This window comes from Dermacentor albipictus, chromosome 1 (assembly GCF_038994185.2).
Source record: "Dermacentor albipictus isolate Rhodes 1998 colony chromosome 1, USDA_Dalb.pri_finalv2, whole genome shotgun sequence".
NCBI lineage: Eukaryota > Metazoa > Arthropoda > Arachnida > Ixodida > Ixodidae > Dermacentor > Dermacentor albipictus.
In genome coordinates this window covers 410,400,541-410,415,811 of record NC_091821.1, presented here as the reverse complement: position 1 = coordinate 410,415,811, position 15,271 = coordinate 410,400,541, and the positions used below count along the sequence as shown (strand labels likewise).

General features: G+C 45.1%; 1 long non-coding RNA gene across 4 annotated transcripts in view; it reads left to right on the top strand.

Moving 5' to 3' along the window:
• The window catches only part of LOC135918179 (uncharacterized), a 421,347-nt gene that overhangs the window by 110,497 nt on the left and 295,579 nt on the right, over positions 1–15,271 (top strand). For 3 of the 4 annotated variants that reach the window (XR_010569589.1, XR_010569588.1, XR_011513356.1), the window contains exon 4: positions 8,995–9,196. This is a non-coding gene — a long non-coding RNA (uncharacterized lncRNA). Of the gene's footprint in view, positions 1–8,991; positions 9,197–15,271 lie in introns of all 4 variants that reach the window. The other variant, XR_010569590.1, reaches the window with a different exon arrangement.

Below are 15,271 nucleotides of genomic sequence, written 5' to 3'. Positions count from 1 at the left end.
GTCGATGTTCGCCATACGCTGAACCATGGCACACTGGCAAGCGCAACCGACGCCCTCACATCAGCCGACTGTTTGCCACAGACTAGAACTTATCACCAGGGAGTCTCTGCGCAAGCCATTTCTGAACCGCATAGCGTGATTACTTTTCTACAAATGTCTGAGACCCCAAAGGAGGCTTGGTGTGAGCTCAACACATGGAATGACGGGAGTGCTTGACGGCAAATATAGTCGAACTGCTTGTATATATCACTAGCGCTCTGGCTCAACGAGATAGCTGCTTGTGTTTTGTGAGGTTGTGGTTGCCTGTTTTTTGAGTGCGGCGTTCGTTCGTGTGTGTGTGTGGACCTTTTCATGTCTACATTTTATATAATGAAGACACGTTGTCTGCGGCAAACAGCGCGTAAGCGCATTTCGGCGGCTCAGTTAGTAGGCGCTGTGTACTGGACTTCATAAGAACCGGAGCTCCTACCGCCGGTCGATCTGTGCTCCGTGACGCCGACTTTCTTTTCTTAGCCGGTGTCGTCCTCCTTTTGGCACTCTCCCTATATACCCCAAGCCTGATGTATATGTGCGCGTCGCTTTGCCTGCGGCGTGTAATTTATTCCCACATTAAGGCACGTGCCTACCCGGTAATTACGAGTTGCAAATTTTGCCCCTGGAATTAACGTGGGTGAACTAAACTAACGCAGAAGAAGCGGCGGCAGACATACGACACGCATGCCGGTGGCAGAAAATAATAACGTAAAGAACACAGAAAAAATGATTGCCCAATCATTGAGCACGCACGCACGACGTCCGAGCTCGTGTTGCCTTCTCGAAAAAAGCCGCGTTGATTTACGTCCGTCTTTTTGTACGACGGCCTTAGTCTCATTTCATCAACATTTATTCTTTTTCCCATTTCCTGTGAATAGTTCTTTTGCAGATTATGTTCCTCTCTGTTCGCTATGTCTCTTTTGCCATTTCTTTGCTACCTGGCTTCACACCTCCGCCAAGCCCATTCCTAGGTCCGTCGAGTTTAAATCTACCTGTCCTTTCCTCAGTATGGTGTCAGCGGCTAAGACGTTCCCTAGCGAGGCTATATGACAGCCAACCTTATTTTGGTGCGCTGTAGTTATCTCTGTGTTTAATTTTACTGCGCATTTCGGCCGCTCTTTTTGCATATTTCTGATCTATTTACGAAAAGTGACGTGCCATTTCTTCCGCCGGTGCGGCTCAAATTGTGACATCTTGTCGCCATATATTCGTCGGCGCTATAAGCACTTAAAGTGCGGCGCGCATATTAATTAAAAGAAAGAAAGACTGTAGAAAGTGAATGCTATGTCCAGGAAAAGTGAGATTCTAAAAAAACAATGTTATTCGCCGAGCGAGCTTCTTTTTTTACTCTCCTGCTCCATCAAATTTAGAAGCTAAAGATAGGCATTACCACGTCACACCAGTACAGCTGGAGAAATGTCCGCATCAGCAGCTGTTCCCGTTGTTGTTCGCTGCATGCTGCTGCTCTGCGCTTTACGCAATGGCCAGGAAAACGTGCAATGGAAGTGGTGAGTCATAAGTTTGTGGTGTCGTGCCCCAGCGAGCTGCCACTTGCTATCAAACGCTGTAAAAACTTGTTGTGCTTGTTCTTATGTCGGGTACGCTTACTTCTTTCTGGAGACGTCGAATCAAATCCTGGTCCTGTTGACCTAGCTACCATTTTGGAAGCGTTGCGACGTATCGAAACTGGTCAAGATGAAATTCGAAATGACCTGCGAGCCCTTAAAAGTTGGCAGGCATCTGTCGATGGTCAACTGAAACAGTTATCCGTTAGGCTTCAGACTGTTGAGGGTGATCTCGAATCGATTAAAAGTTTTGGCAATAGGTCATCATCCGAGTCTCCTGAAGAATGCCATGCTATCTCGAGGCAGCTTAAAACAATAGAGATGCGTTGCGAGGATGCCGAAAACAGACTTCGGCGGTGTAATTTACTCTTCTTTGGCATCCCTGATGATCGAAACGAATCATGGCCATCATCCGAATCTAAAGTTATAAACTTGTGCAGTGAACACCTTGGCATCACCATAGAACCCACCAAAATAGAACGCGCACACCGCCTTGGCCAGTTCAACAGAGAGAAGAACAGGCCAATAATTGCTAAATTTACGTTTTTTAAAGATAAACAAAGCGTAATAGAAAATGGCTACAAATTCAAAGGCACGGAATTCGCTGTTCGCGAAGATTTTTCGCTCCAAACACGCATCGCCCGACGCAAGCTCATTGCCTTCGCGAAAACCAAGGGCGTACCGTTGAAGTTAACCTTCGACAAACTGCGAGTAGATAACACTACTTACAGGTATGACTCGCTGTCCGATACCGTGGTACCAATTTCGCGATAGCTAGAACTTAACCCGATAACATGCGCGTCTGACAACCCCTCTGCTGCGCAACATACACACACCGAGCCTTCGTACCTAGCTTTATCATTTACTAACATTCGTAGTATAATTTCTAAACGCACCGAAATCGTATCGTACTTGGAAAATAGTAACTGTGATATTTTGGCACTAACGGAAACTTGGCTCTGTGACGGCGTGAATGACAGCGAAGTTTTTCCTGATACGGAGGACTATGTCATTTATCGCCGAGACAGACATAATCGAAGGGGAGGTGGTGTCTTACTGGCAATAAAGAAGCACATCACTTCGTTTATAGTACCGATACCCTCCGCTATTGAGATAGTGTGGGTTTGTGTAACATCGACACTATCAAAGTCACTTTACGGAGTGTGTTACAGGCCTCCTGACAGCACTGATAACTTTGTTTCTAACTTGCGTGAGAGCCTTACTGCTGTTCATTCTAAATTCCCTAAAGCTGATATATTCATTCTTGGCGATTTTAATTTCCCGGACATAGATTGGCCTAACTTGAGAGGCAATTCGCGTGCATCTAATGACTTTGTCCAGCTCATCCTTGATTTTTCTTTTGAGCAACTAGTCCTCCAACCAACGCGCATTACTAACGTCTTAGACCTTGTTCTAACAACAGCACCTAATCGAGTTAGCACCATTTCCATCACTGATGGGTTCAGTGACCACTCGTTATTAGAATTTACAGTTCGCACACCTTCATGTACACGTAATCTAACAGCAAAACGAATATTTGACTATAAAAGAGCAGACTATAATGCCATTAACCGAGATTTACAAAGCTTTTCATCTACATTTATCGCAACATTTTCTCAACGATCAGTCAACAAAAATTGGTGCCTGTTTAAAGAACAACTACTAGGTTTAGCAAATAAATACATACCTCAGATCTCATTTCGCACCAACAGCTCCAAACCATGGTTTAATAAAACTTTGAATGCGTTAAAAAACAAAAAGAAACGTTTATACAGGGCAGCCAAAAGCGTCAACACGTTAGGTTTGTGGAATAAACATAAAGCCTGCGAAAAAGCCTACTGCAGTTCCCTTCGTCGTGCAAAACATAAATTCTTTTCCGATGACCTTCAGTCAATGATAAAAAATAATCCTAAAAAATTTTGGAAAACGATATCTCCTTCAAACAGCACTGACACTCCCACTCTCGTGGATAGCACTGGTCTTCCCATACCGCGAGAGCGCTGCGCATCTGTATTTAACAACTACTTTCTTTCCACGTTCACAAAGGAAGACCTTTCCAATATGCCAAAGATGGCAGACTCTGATTACCAATATATGACTCCTATTACCGTAACAGCCGCTGGAATCGCTACTTTGATTAATAATCTCAAATTATCGAGTAGTTCCGGATTTGATGGCATCAACACGAAAATCCTAAAGAATACAGTAGTCCCTTCCAGTACAATCCTTAGTCATATATTTCAGCAGTCACTGTCAACAGGGGAGCTGCCGAATGATTGGAAAGTTGGCAAAATCATACCCATTTTCAAGTCAGGTGACAAGAGCGATGTGAGTAATTACCGTCCAATATCACTAACCAGCGTTCCCTGCAAGTTACTCGAACACATCATTTTTACTAATGTCGTTCATCACTTAGAATGTAATAACTTCTTTTTTAAACATCAGCATGGATTCAGAAAAGGCCTTTCATGTGAGACACAACTAATTGAATTCACTACGGATCTTTTTCAAAATATGGACGACAATGCTCAGACTGACTCAATATTCATCGACTTCTCTAAAGCATTTGATCGCGTGGCTCACTGTCGCCTCATTTCTAAACTCTCATGCTTAAACCTTGACGACCTAACAATTTCTTGGATAAGAAACTTTTTGTCCTTTCGAAAGCAGTCCACTGTCATTGACCAGTACTCTTCCCCTTTCAGTAACGTAACATCAGGCGTACCTCAGGGAAGTGTCCTTGGACCCTTACTCTTCCTGATTTTCATCAATGACTTGCCATTAAACATTACATCCAGTGTTCGACTATTCGCAGATGACTGCGTTATCTACCGTCAAATCCGCTCCCCCGCTGATCATATTGCTCTTCAACGTGACCTTCAATGTGTCACTAACTGGTGTATGGATTGGCAAATGACCCTAAACACTAACAAATGCAAACTGATGACATTTACTCGCAAAAAGTCCTACTCCATTTTCAGTTACTCACTTGACAATAGTATCGTCGCTCGCACGTCTTCATACATGTACCTTGGAATTATTCTAACACCTAGCCTTTCATGGTCATCCCACATTGAGAAAATAACGGCTAAAGCATCGCGCACTCTCGGATATTTAAAACGTAACCTTCGCAGCGCTCCTTCCCTCACAAGAAAGATAGCCTACCAAACATTAGTGCAACCGCAGCTCGAATTCGCAGCTTCTATATGGTCACCTCATCAGGCATATCTAATCCATCTTCTCGAGTAGATCCAAAACCGTGCTGCACGTTTCATTGCCCGAGATTATAGCCCATTTTCGAGCGTAACTAACATCAAGCTGTCGTTGTCGCTTTCATCTTTGGAATCGCGCAGGAATATAGCATTACTTTGTCTTCTGCACAAAATCATGCATAATGTACGCCCATCTACTTTACCACTCGTTCGTCCCTCCCGCACATCTAGACGCCTGCATAATCATCTCAGTTTCCAACGCATCTTCGGTCACACCAACGCATTCAACTGCTCAGCTTTGCCACGTGCGATTGCACTGTGGAATGGTCTTCCTGATAACCTCGCTGACATTAATGACCCATTAACCTTCAGACAAAAAATCACTGCATATTTGGCTAGTACTTAGCTAAAAACTAGTATCTGTTCAGTTTTTTCACTTTTAACTTCATTGTTATTTATTTATGTAAGCATTTGTTCTAAGGTTGTTTGCTTTACTGTATAATGAAAAGCTAACACCTGTTCGTTTACCTTTCCTGCTTTTTATCTTTGTTTACTTTGTGTTCTTTGTTTATTATTTGATTCTCTTTTTTTGTTCATACTTATGTAACAAAAGCTATGTTTTTGCTCCGCATTTGTTATCTGTACCGCCCCCCTCACGCAATACTCCTTCTGGAGCCTGTGAGGTATATGAAATAAATAAATAAATAAATAAACATGTGGTGGTGCCTGGCGTGGTTGCGTTCTTTGCAATCAAATGAACTCGTAATGTACTCATCGAAAGTGTTGCACTCTCCTGCGTCATATGAAGCGAGGTCGGAGCGACCAGTCACGTGGCCGCGCTATCGTTGAGTTGCATGCTTCCTCATTCATCCTATCCACCCCCACCCCCCCGCCCTGTTCTTCTGCCCTTGTCGAAACATCTTCGCTTCTGTATACCGTTTCCATCACTACTTCCACATCTCCGCTGTCCTCAGCAATCTACGTGTTTTCCCTATCCTTTAAAAAAAATATCGGTTTCCCTCCAGCCTGGATCCAGTTTCAATTCACTCTCCGATCTAGAACGACGAGACAGAGGCCATCGAGCGGCAGCGGAGACCGGTCTTTGTATCGTTGAATTCCATGATCTGTTTATTTGCGAGAGGTATTTTTTTCCCGACAACTCAGATTGCATTAGGAACCTGGTGAAGCCTAGAGAATTCGTCTCCCCCTGTTTGCTCTGGCAACTATGCTATTTTCGTCGTTGCTTTTCGTCCGTTTTGTACTTAGTGTTTGCGGTATTGTAGCCGTTCGAGAGAACCGAATTTGAGAAGCTAAATTCCTTCAGAGAACCAGATCGAGGAGCAGGGGGGGAGGGGTGGGGGAGGAGAGCAGCGATGCGCAGAGAACGAAGGATCAGCAGGGGTTGCGACAGCTCTGCAGAAAGCATCCTTATTGCAATGGATTCACGCCATCTTATGGACCATAAAATACTGCCCGGGAATCTGTCATGCTTTGAGAAGAAGGAAGGAAGAAACGGCGATACTAAGGCTTCGTGCGTGTCTCGGTAAACTTGCGCGTTCTCCTACTTTGAAAGCCTCGACGAGCAGCTTACAAATTCCGCATTAAATTCAGTCTGGTTCGCGTATGTTCTTCCGATTTATTAGCCTATTTACACAATGCGAATCACAGCGCAAGAGTCACGGTTAATGCGTTGAATCGAAGGCATCAGGAAAGCACACAATAAAGGGTCCCATGCATGATAGTGCAACTTCTGGGCGAAAAATTAGGACGGAGAAAAAGCTGGGAGAGTTAGCGAACCACACATTAAATACTTTCAAAGGATGATGCTTGTGAACTAAAGCATTTGCTAAACCAGAATACATTAATGTTTCATTGCTCTACATATTACTAATTGACTTCAGCTGTATTAAAAGGCACTAGACAAATATATTATATTGTAGACCTAAACCTCGGTGCTCTTGCGTAAATAATTTTTTTTTTTAGTTTGCTTCGGCACCGTAAACGCACCCCTGGAGAAAATGCTGCTTCGCGTTCTTAAATTCGCTAGTAGCTAAAATTAACAGCTAGAGCACTTTTTTTACCAGTAAGAAGATGTGTATAATAAAGACGAGGCCAGCTTCCTTCCAGATGCTTACAACGCTTAAATTACGGGACTATTGAGATGGTCCCAAATTTGGGCAAGGCAACAGCATCGACGACCGACAGCTCAACCGCACTCTAATTTTCGTGCAGTTTTTTCTTCTGCGTTGCCGATTCCGGCTTCGCCTTCGGTAGGGTGGCTGTGACACCTCGCGGCCTGCAACCAATGGTACGTGTTTCACGGGAACAGGCTCAGCACTGCTTGTCTGCCCTTGCATCAAGCGATCTGTAAGCCTACGTCACCGGCGACGCCGTTCTGAACGTTTCTGCTACCGGTCAATCGAGCTTTCTGCTACCGACCCCTGATGCTTGCGAGCCAAGTTATAAAACCTGTACCAAACGCTTCTGCAAGATCAATTTACATGGTAGAGAAGGTGAGGGAAAAAAATGCGGTTCCGAACCAATGAGCAGCGACGTCAGTTATGAATGCGCGATTGAAGCGTGACTAGATCTGGCGTGGCAGATCTAGTCAGCTTCGTACGCATTTAGCAAAATATGCTTGTAAGCTCTGGGACAATTTTGTACACAATCTGTAGTGGCCAAAATCACTAGGGTGCTTCGGGTGCATCCCATACCTGGTAGCATTCATCCCGAAGAAAATGTTGGTCGAAGGCGTGCACGAGTGAGATACTTCGCTCGCATTCTTATCAAACTTGAGGAGAACAGAGTTCTCAACACGCACAGGGCTTGTACGCCACAAGGCTTACAGCGGTGGTGGTCGACGGCACCAACGAGGTCGCAATCGCTGCCCCTCTATCCCCTCTCCCCTTTTATCAATGGACTTGGGCAGAATCCTAGCTATTACCATCGCCATCCAACACAACTTGAGCCTTCTCGGAGAAATGTATACTACATAATCACCGATTCGCCAATGGCATGCGGGGTTCTCTTGACAGTTTGTCGCATCCCCAAAACCGCGCACTCCATTCTTTCACGTGCGACCAAAGTAACAGCGCACCTCGCGGCATGTGCTTAATGTCAAAGGAGACCCGAGGTGGCCGGCACCCCGCTGAAATCTTTAAGGAGGGTTTCGCACCCTCCCCTCTCTTTTTGGCACGTTCATTGCAGCACTACGTCATCCATTTTACAAGTGCTGAAGGTCATCTTATTACCAGTATTGTCTTCTGCGGAGCAATTCGAAGTCGCCAATTTTTATCTATAATGATTCAATCGGAATTAATTGATGTGGCACAAGTAAAAAATGGAAAACGCGTATTGTCGTAATGTGGCTTGCATTTCCCTGGGGCACTGCACATGACAGTCCCCCCACTTGCTGGACTAAGATTCTTGGCACAGCGTACTGTTTCTCGAGCCACTTGAATGTAAAACTAATTGATCGTGAATTAGTGAAACTTAGCCTCGGTTTCTTTAGCTTCGTTTAGTTATGCATTATGATTGCTGTGTTACACAACAGATGCATGCATTTGGGCAACGCTTGTAGTAAGTAGTTGTGAAACCATAAGATATATTGTTGTGAATCCTGAGGGTGTCAGTGAAGCAAGGCAACCAATGTTCAATGTTGCGAATATACTTATTTGTTTTAACCCTTTGCCTCCTGAGTTATGTTTGAAAAGCCGTTTCCAAAATTCGACTTTTTTTAAGTGTTCTGTTGAATCGACACACTAAATATACGGCCGCAATAAATTAAGAATAGATTTTTTTTCTTTTTTTGCAGAAGACCCCTAAAATTTCTTCTATTCTAGCGAAAGTAGGCATCACTGTACTGCTTGAAAGGAGCTTTTTTTTTTCCAATGCCAATAAAGCAAAGAAAAAGTGAACGTCACGAACACACCTTCTGTGGCCGGTGAGAGTTGTAGTGAAACCGACTGTCACGAAGAATCACATTTAATCATATAAGAAAGCCCCCGTACGTCCCACATCAAATGCAATATCACAAGCAGGGCCATTCCACAGTTTTCACAGCGCGTACTTGTTTCCTTCGTTTTCTCCTTTCCTTTCTCCATAATATCACTGTCGCTTTCGACTCAAAGTTTGTTCGTGTCAAGAGTCTGAATAATTCTCACTGCTTGCCTCTTTTTCAGCAGTTTCCTTACGGAAATCTCCTGTCCCATGTTCCATTGAACAGCGGGGCCATTTTTCTGGTTAACAACTTTAATGGTGATTTCAAGTGGTCGATTCGGCCCTCCGAGCCGGATCGCAAGGTGGACCACATCCGAGTCAGAGAAAGCCCTCGCCATCACAACGACATATCGCTTTACAGAGGGAAGGCCGGTCCCCGCCAGAAACGTTAGTAAAATCCAGATATTTTTCACTATGTGCTTCTATTCCTTGCCCTGTTTCACTGATGGATCTTGTGATGCAACGCTTCACTGATTATATATATATATATATATATATATATATATATATATATATATATATATATGTGAACGTTTGTGAGTATGTGCACGCTACAATGCTCGTCGCGCTATGAGGGCGAATGGCGAACGGGCGCATGCGGTCCCTCGAGGACTCACCCTCCGACCAGCCCCGCCCAGTGACGCGGCCAACACAGAGCACAGTTCCCCCTTCCTCACGTATCGCGGAGGTTACACAGCACTACATATGCAAAGGTCGGCTATACCAACCTCAACAGACGTCTTTTACTCAGGAGGAGGCGGTCGCACTTCCCCAATTGCAGACCCACACATTTTCTAATCTCCATTTCCTGCACATCGTGTACCCCATGCGCTAACCTGACGCTGGACCAAGATGTGGCGTTTGCCCCACGACCTTCCACTTTACGGTACAATTCACTGCCCCTTGCTTTCCGTCCCTCCCCTGTATCTTTCTTGCACCCCGCACCACAGAACAGTGGGAAGGTGTCCTCCGCGACGGCACCTCCGAGGTCCGCCCGGTACTTATCCTACCGGCTCGGGCCATCGCCCAAGAGGTTTAGGAGCCCCGGGGTATACGATCCTTCCATATTTCTCCTTACAAATGTGTTTTCATCTTTAACATGTGATAAGCTCCAATTCAAAGCATTTCGCTCTGTGCGCAGGATTTCATCACTATGACATAGAGGCGCCAAAGCAAGAAGCGTAAAATAAGTGAAAGCTGGTTGCATCCACCCGCCGCTCCAACAAAAAACGGGTACACGCGTGAAATAAGTCCATCTTGACGTAACATAAGACAACGACGTCAGCTTCAGGAAATACTAGTATGCTTAACACTAACCTTTAGGAAGAAGTTATGGGACCTGTATTCTGAAATAGAGAGGAGTTGGACGTGAGTTTAAAATTCAGGCTTGTCTTCGGCGCTGAATATGTAGGATATGGAGCTGCACAAACTGGTGAATTTAAAATTACGAGAACGAAACGAAAAACAAATGAACAATAAGTGCGATAGAATAAGCAACGTCATTTGGTTTGTGGCCTGTCTTTCTTCTGTTAAGCTTTCCGCGACAAGTTTTCAACGTGAAAAGTTTCTGCGGCTGAATTCGCGCTGCATGGCTCGTGCACAATTTCTTTATTCCTTTGACTTTTTCATATGGCGTATTGCAAGTGCTTCAGCACCGTGTTCTTGCAGTCTGTTTTATTCCTTGGCCACCCTCTTTCACAGCATGGCTTCGCTCAAACAGGAGCTCCCAGCTGCCGCGACTTCCCAACGCCTTTCGTTGTCATTTCCCTCGGGTAAACTTGGGGGTTCTGCTTGAGCACCAGAACCTCGACGGCGGAGACCCACAAGTAGGAAAGAAATATTGCTGAAGTACATGGCCTCTCGGGGACGCCACTTGAGAAAGCGAGAAACGACCGGGAAATAAGGGAGGGACGGGAAAGAGAAATGGTGGGGAGGTTCAAGGCAGAATGACTGGGAAAGAGCCCTACTTGAAAGAAAAAGTACAGCGCCTATACACTAGGAGGCAGAGTGACGACCGGCACGACGGTGCTGCAATGGGGCTGTTTCGCTGTCGCGGCAGGCTCGTCTTGCCTCACCACTGCGGCGTATTCAAATCGCCGCCGAATAAATTTTGCCAGTCTGGAAACTCAGCCCGCGGCCTGGTACGTAGGTCATCATCTCAGAGTGGTGCATCTCTATTTTCCGCTTATTTATTCGCCATGGTTATTCTCGTGAAAGAAAAGAGCAATCTAGAGCCAGAGAACGCTATTAAGAACGAGATCTTACTTCTGTATTTCTATTTCGTTTCAAGCTTCCTAGCTGAGTTATTTCCTACTGGTGGGAGTCATTGATATAGGAGCAAATAATTTTACCGGAGAGAGAATCCTGCTGAGTTTTCTGCCAGTATTATAAACATGTAACTTGGAAAGACGTCCTTGAGCCGGTTTCATAATCTACCCTATCGCGCCATGTCCCTCAATTGCATTATTAACCGTTTAGGGGCATTGTTACGTGATGAAGTCTTTGGTGTTTAAACTCGGGTCTATTCTCTCCCCAGCAGGTGGGTGCCCCTCGCGATGCCCCCTCGTTGTACTTGGATTACTTAATTTGCGACGTACTCAAGAAGAAGCTGGTTGTAGCCTGACTACCGTAGCTAAGGGTTCCAGCATCGCAACCGGCTTATGAATGTTGGTTCATTTCTAAATTTGTATTAAAGTTTACGTATCTTACGACTATAATCTTTGCAATGCACGACTATAGTCTTTGCACGTAACATTGAGTTAGCCCAAATCCGGCTCGTAATGTGGGATTGAAAATGCTTTTTTGCACTTTAGGGGTTTTTTGTTTGAAATGAATGCCATTTTTGGTAACATAATATTTTATTATTATTGGGCAATTCTACTTGCTGAACTCCAGTATTCGGAAATCGAACATTCTAGCGCGATAGTTGACTATCTTCATATGTGACAAGCCGGCTTGTCTGTTTAGGTTGAGATTGTGCACTAAGCCAGAATTCGACATCCAAATTCATTCCGGCACAAGAAGGCACCGTGTATGCTATGCTAATTTATCGACAGCAGAGTCAACCCCAAGCGCATTACGCATACATAGGCATAAGGTTGGACTTTGTAGTGCGCCATCGCTGAACCCTAAACACTAGACCCGGCGATGTTGAAGCCCACGACGTCTAGTAATTCTTGTCTTTTAACGCTCGGCATACGGATTCATTCGTGCTCAAGATAGGCATCACCGTTGCAATGCGAATTCGTGTGCAGCAAAGTCAACCCCAAGCACATTGCACTGACGTATGTAGGCATAGGGTTGGGCTGAATACTGCGTGATTACTTGACCCCATTATATAAAAAATAATGTAATATTTATAAAATATAACATATATACGATATAGAATACATCAATTATAGTATATAAAATAATATATAACATATAAAATACTAGGCCGTAATATATTATACAATAACATACAATAAGACCGTAATATATAAAATACCAGACCCCGTAATGAGCCTCTGCCTTATAGCAAATATTAGGCCCACGAAGCCTAATATTTATTCTCCTCTAACTTTATGCTCCTCTAGCGTCATGTGCGACGGAGCATAAAGAGTACCCACGACACGGGCACGACCGTGCGACTTGCGGTGTGTTTGGCTGTATTTTTTCCAACATGCATAGTAGGGTGATATACTCAGTTTAATCGGCTCCAGTGAAACCAAAACAAAGCAACGCAGCAGTGAAGAAGAGAGAGAGAAACAGGGACTGCGGCGGCCATATTGATCAGCTTTTTAACGCGATAGCGTTAAGGAGCTCGTGTCGCAGAAAAGCCGGTGTCGTCGGCGTCGGTGTCGGCGTTTGCGGCGTTGACCGTGAGCGATAAATCACGGCAGGCGCTTCATAAATAAAAAGCAACTTCCAAGATTGGCCCGGTGGGAATCGAACCAGGGTCTCCGGAGTGTGAGACGGAGACGCTACCACTCAGCCACGAGTTCGATGCTTCCAAGCGGTGCAAACGCGCCTCTAGTGAATGCGGTGTTGCCTTCGAAACGAGCCGTGTAAAGTTATACTGCGGTGTATATCGGTAATTATGAACATGTAACGTACAGAAGTCACAATTACACGAGTTGCGAAGTGCGTTTCCGCTGCATTTCTTCTGCGCTTTCCGCACACGCAGAGCCATCTTGCGGCAAACACAGAAGACCCCCTCCTCTCAATGTACGGCGCTGCCCCGACAGGAGGCGCGCCGCGCGCGCATTGGGACCGCTGCCAGGCGCGTCGCGGGACTCCCTCTCCCCTGACGACGCTTCGCCGTGCCTTTCTTTAGATTACTATCTATCTCTCTGCCCGTGCCGATCACGACGTTTGGCTGGCGTAGATCGTTTCCCCTCCGAGACACCGAGTTCTTTGGTTCGTTCCGTTCGCTCAGGCGCACGTTTCGTTGCCGCGCCGAACGCTGCGTTGCTCGACGCTCACCGCGTGATAGGTGGGCGCTAAGTCCGATGCGGGGCGCATCGTAAGTGATCGCTGTGCCGTAGCGCATTGTCTTATACCCCTTGGCGGGTTTACGGGAACGCTGTCGCGTCCCACTCTTGAAGGCGAAGCTTAAGCGTCCTCCATTTTTTGCTATTCGTGTATGTGTGCCGCACGCTTCGTTTGCCCGCCTCCTTCTGATTTTTGTCCCCTTTCCGTTTGCTTGACTTAACCCCGCCGTTTCAGTTTTACGGCGTTCAGCGGGGGAAATGTAATTTCCAAAGTGGTGTTGGTCTCTGTCTTCGTGTAGTCCGAAGGCCAGACATCGTTTGCCCTTTCAAGAAGACGGGTGCCCCGCCTCCTACCCACCTCACTCTCCGCCTTATCCCCCACCGGTGCACACACAGCAGAGGAACGAGAACGAGACTCTGCCTTATAGCAAACCATTTCACTCGAATACGGCCTGTTTCGTTGCTGGCAGCGTTTGCGAGTGAATCTAGGAACAGACTGCGAGAGGGCAGTGGATAATGTTAAGCTCTCTTGTAGCCTGCCCTCTCACTTGTGCAAAGCCGTAAGGCAGGCATGCATGACGAGCAAAAGCCCTATATATAATGAGCAAAAATGAATGCAGACGGCACGCGCATGGTGTTTAATTCTCTGTCCGCTTTATTCTAGGAAACTACAGTCGTACTGCCAGTATCCCTTTAATGAAAGAGTCTCTATATAGCTTGCGTCACTGGCGTGTCGCCGCAAGTTTTCTCGCCTGTGTCTCTTCCACTAAATATACTACAATCCCGCCCTGAACAGTGAACTTACTCTTCCTCCATCCTACATTTCTCCTTGTTTCGACCATGCACAAAAGGTGGGAATAGGGTCGAGCTTAACGCAAACATGTCATCAAAAATTTGTACCCCGCGCCTCACAGGATTGGAACCACCTTCCGGAATCAGTCACGTCCACTGCTCACTATTCCCACTTTCATAATGTTTTAAACACTAGTGTATTGCAATGTAACTAACCAAATATGTAAGTATATTTGTTATCGGTCAATTCATTGAATTCTTGTTGCTTCCCGCTTGTATCTCATCTTTTTAGCTGACATTGTATTAACAGAACAAAAACCTGTATCGTGTCTTTTTTTCCCGTATGTTGCACTCCACTCTATAATGCCCCTGGCCCTGAGGATAATAAATAAATAAATAAATAAATAAATAAATAAATAAATAAATAAATAAATAAATAAATAAATAAATAAATAAATAAATAAATAAATTCTGGAGTGGCTTGTTGAGCCAATTGGTTCAAAAAGTTGAACAGGATACTAGGGTAGCACCATTGATAAAACGATCACTGTCGCTCATATCTTTGTTCTTCAAGTTAAGCTGATATAAATTACATATGTGGGGAAGGCGCGGAGTAGCTCGCACAGTTTTGATAACGGCTATACGTGCAACATCGCGACTGGTACACACAGACCTGCTAATGGGATAGCACGTAATATGGCGCGTTTCTTTGAAGGGGATTATATTTAGCTTCTGCTGTTCTCGGGCCACCGCTATTGTGCCCATTGCTGACCAATCCCTCAGAAAATGCATCTGCCACCGTGACGCGGGAGTATAGTAGCTCCACATATGATAAAATATCTGTACTATGGGGTATATTGCACAAACATGAGGGGTATATTACGTGTAAGCCGTTAATCCCTCTCCTGTACGCCTCTACACGCCATTCTTCCCCCGAGAATGATCAAATATTGCCGACGTCTCGCAGTGTGCATCCACCAATTCAGGTTGTTCCATTTTCGTGGAGCTTGTGAAGAGTATAGTGCGAGTACATGAATAGTGCAAGATATTACAGTTGGGATCTGTGAGGTACATAAAGATTGCATGAAATTACACGTTGTGTAAAAAAAGAAAATAAAGACAATTGTCGCCATCGTATCCAGTTGTATGAAACGATAATTAGCCGCTTTAGTGTAGTTAAGTGACCGGAATTTGTGTC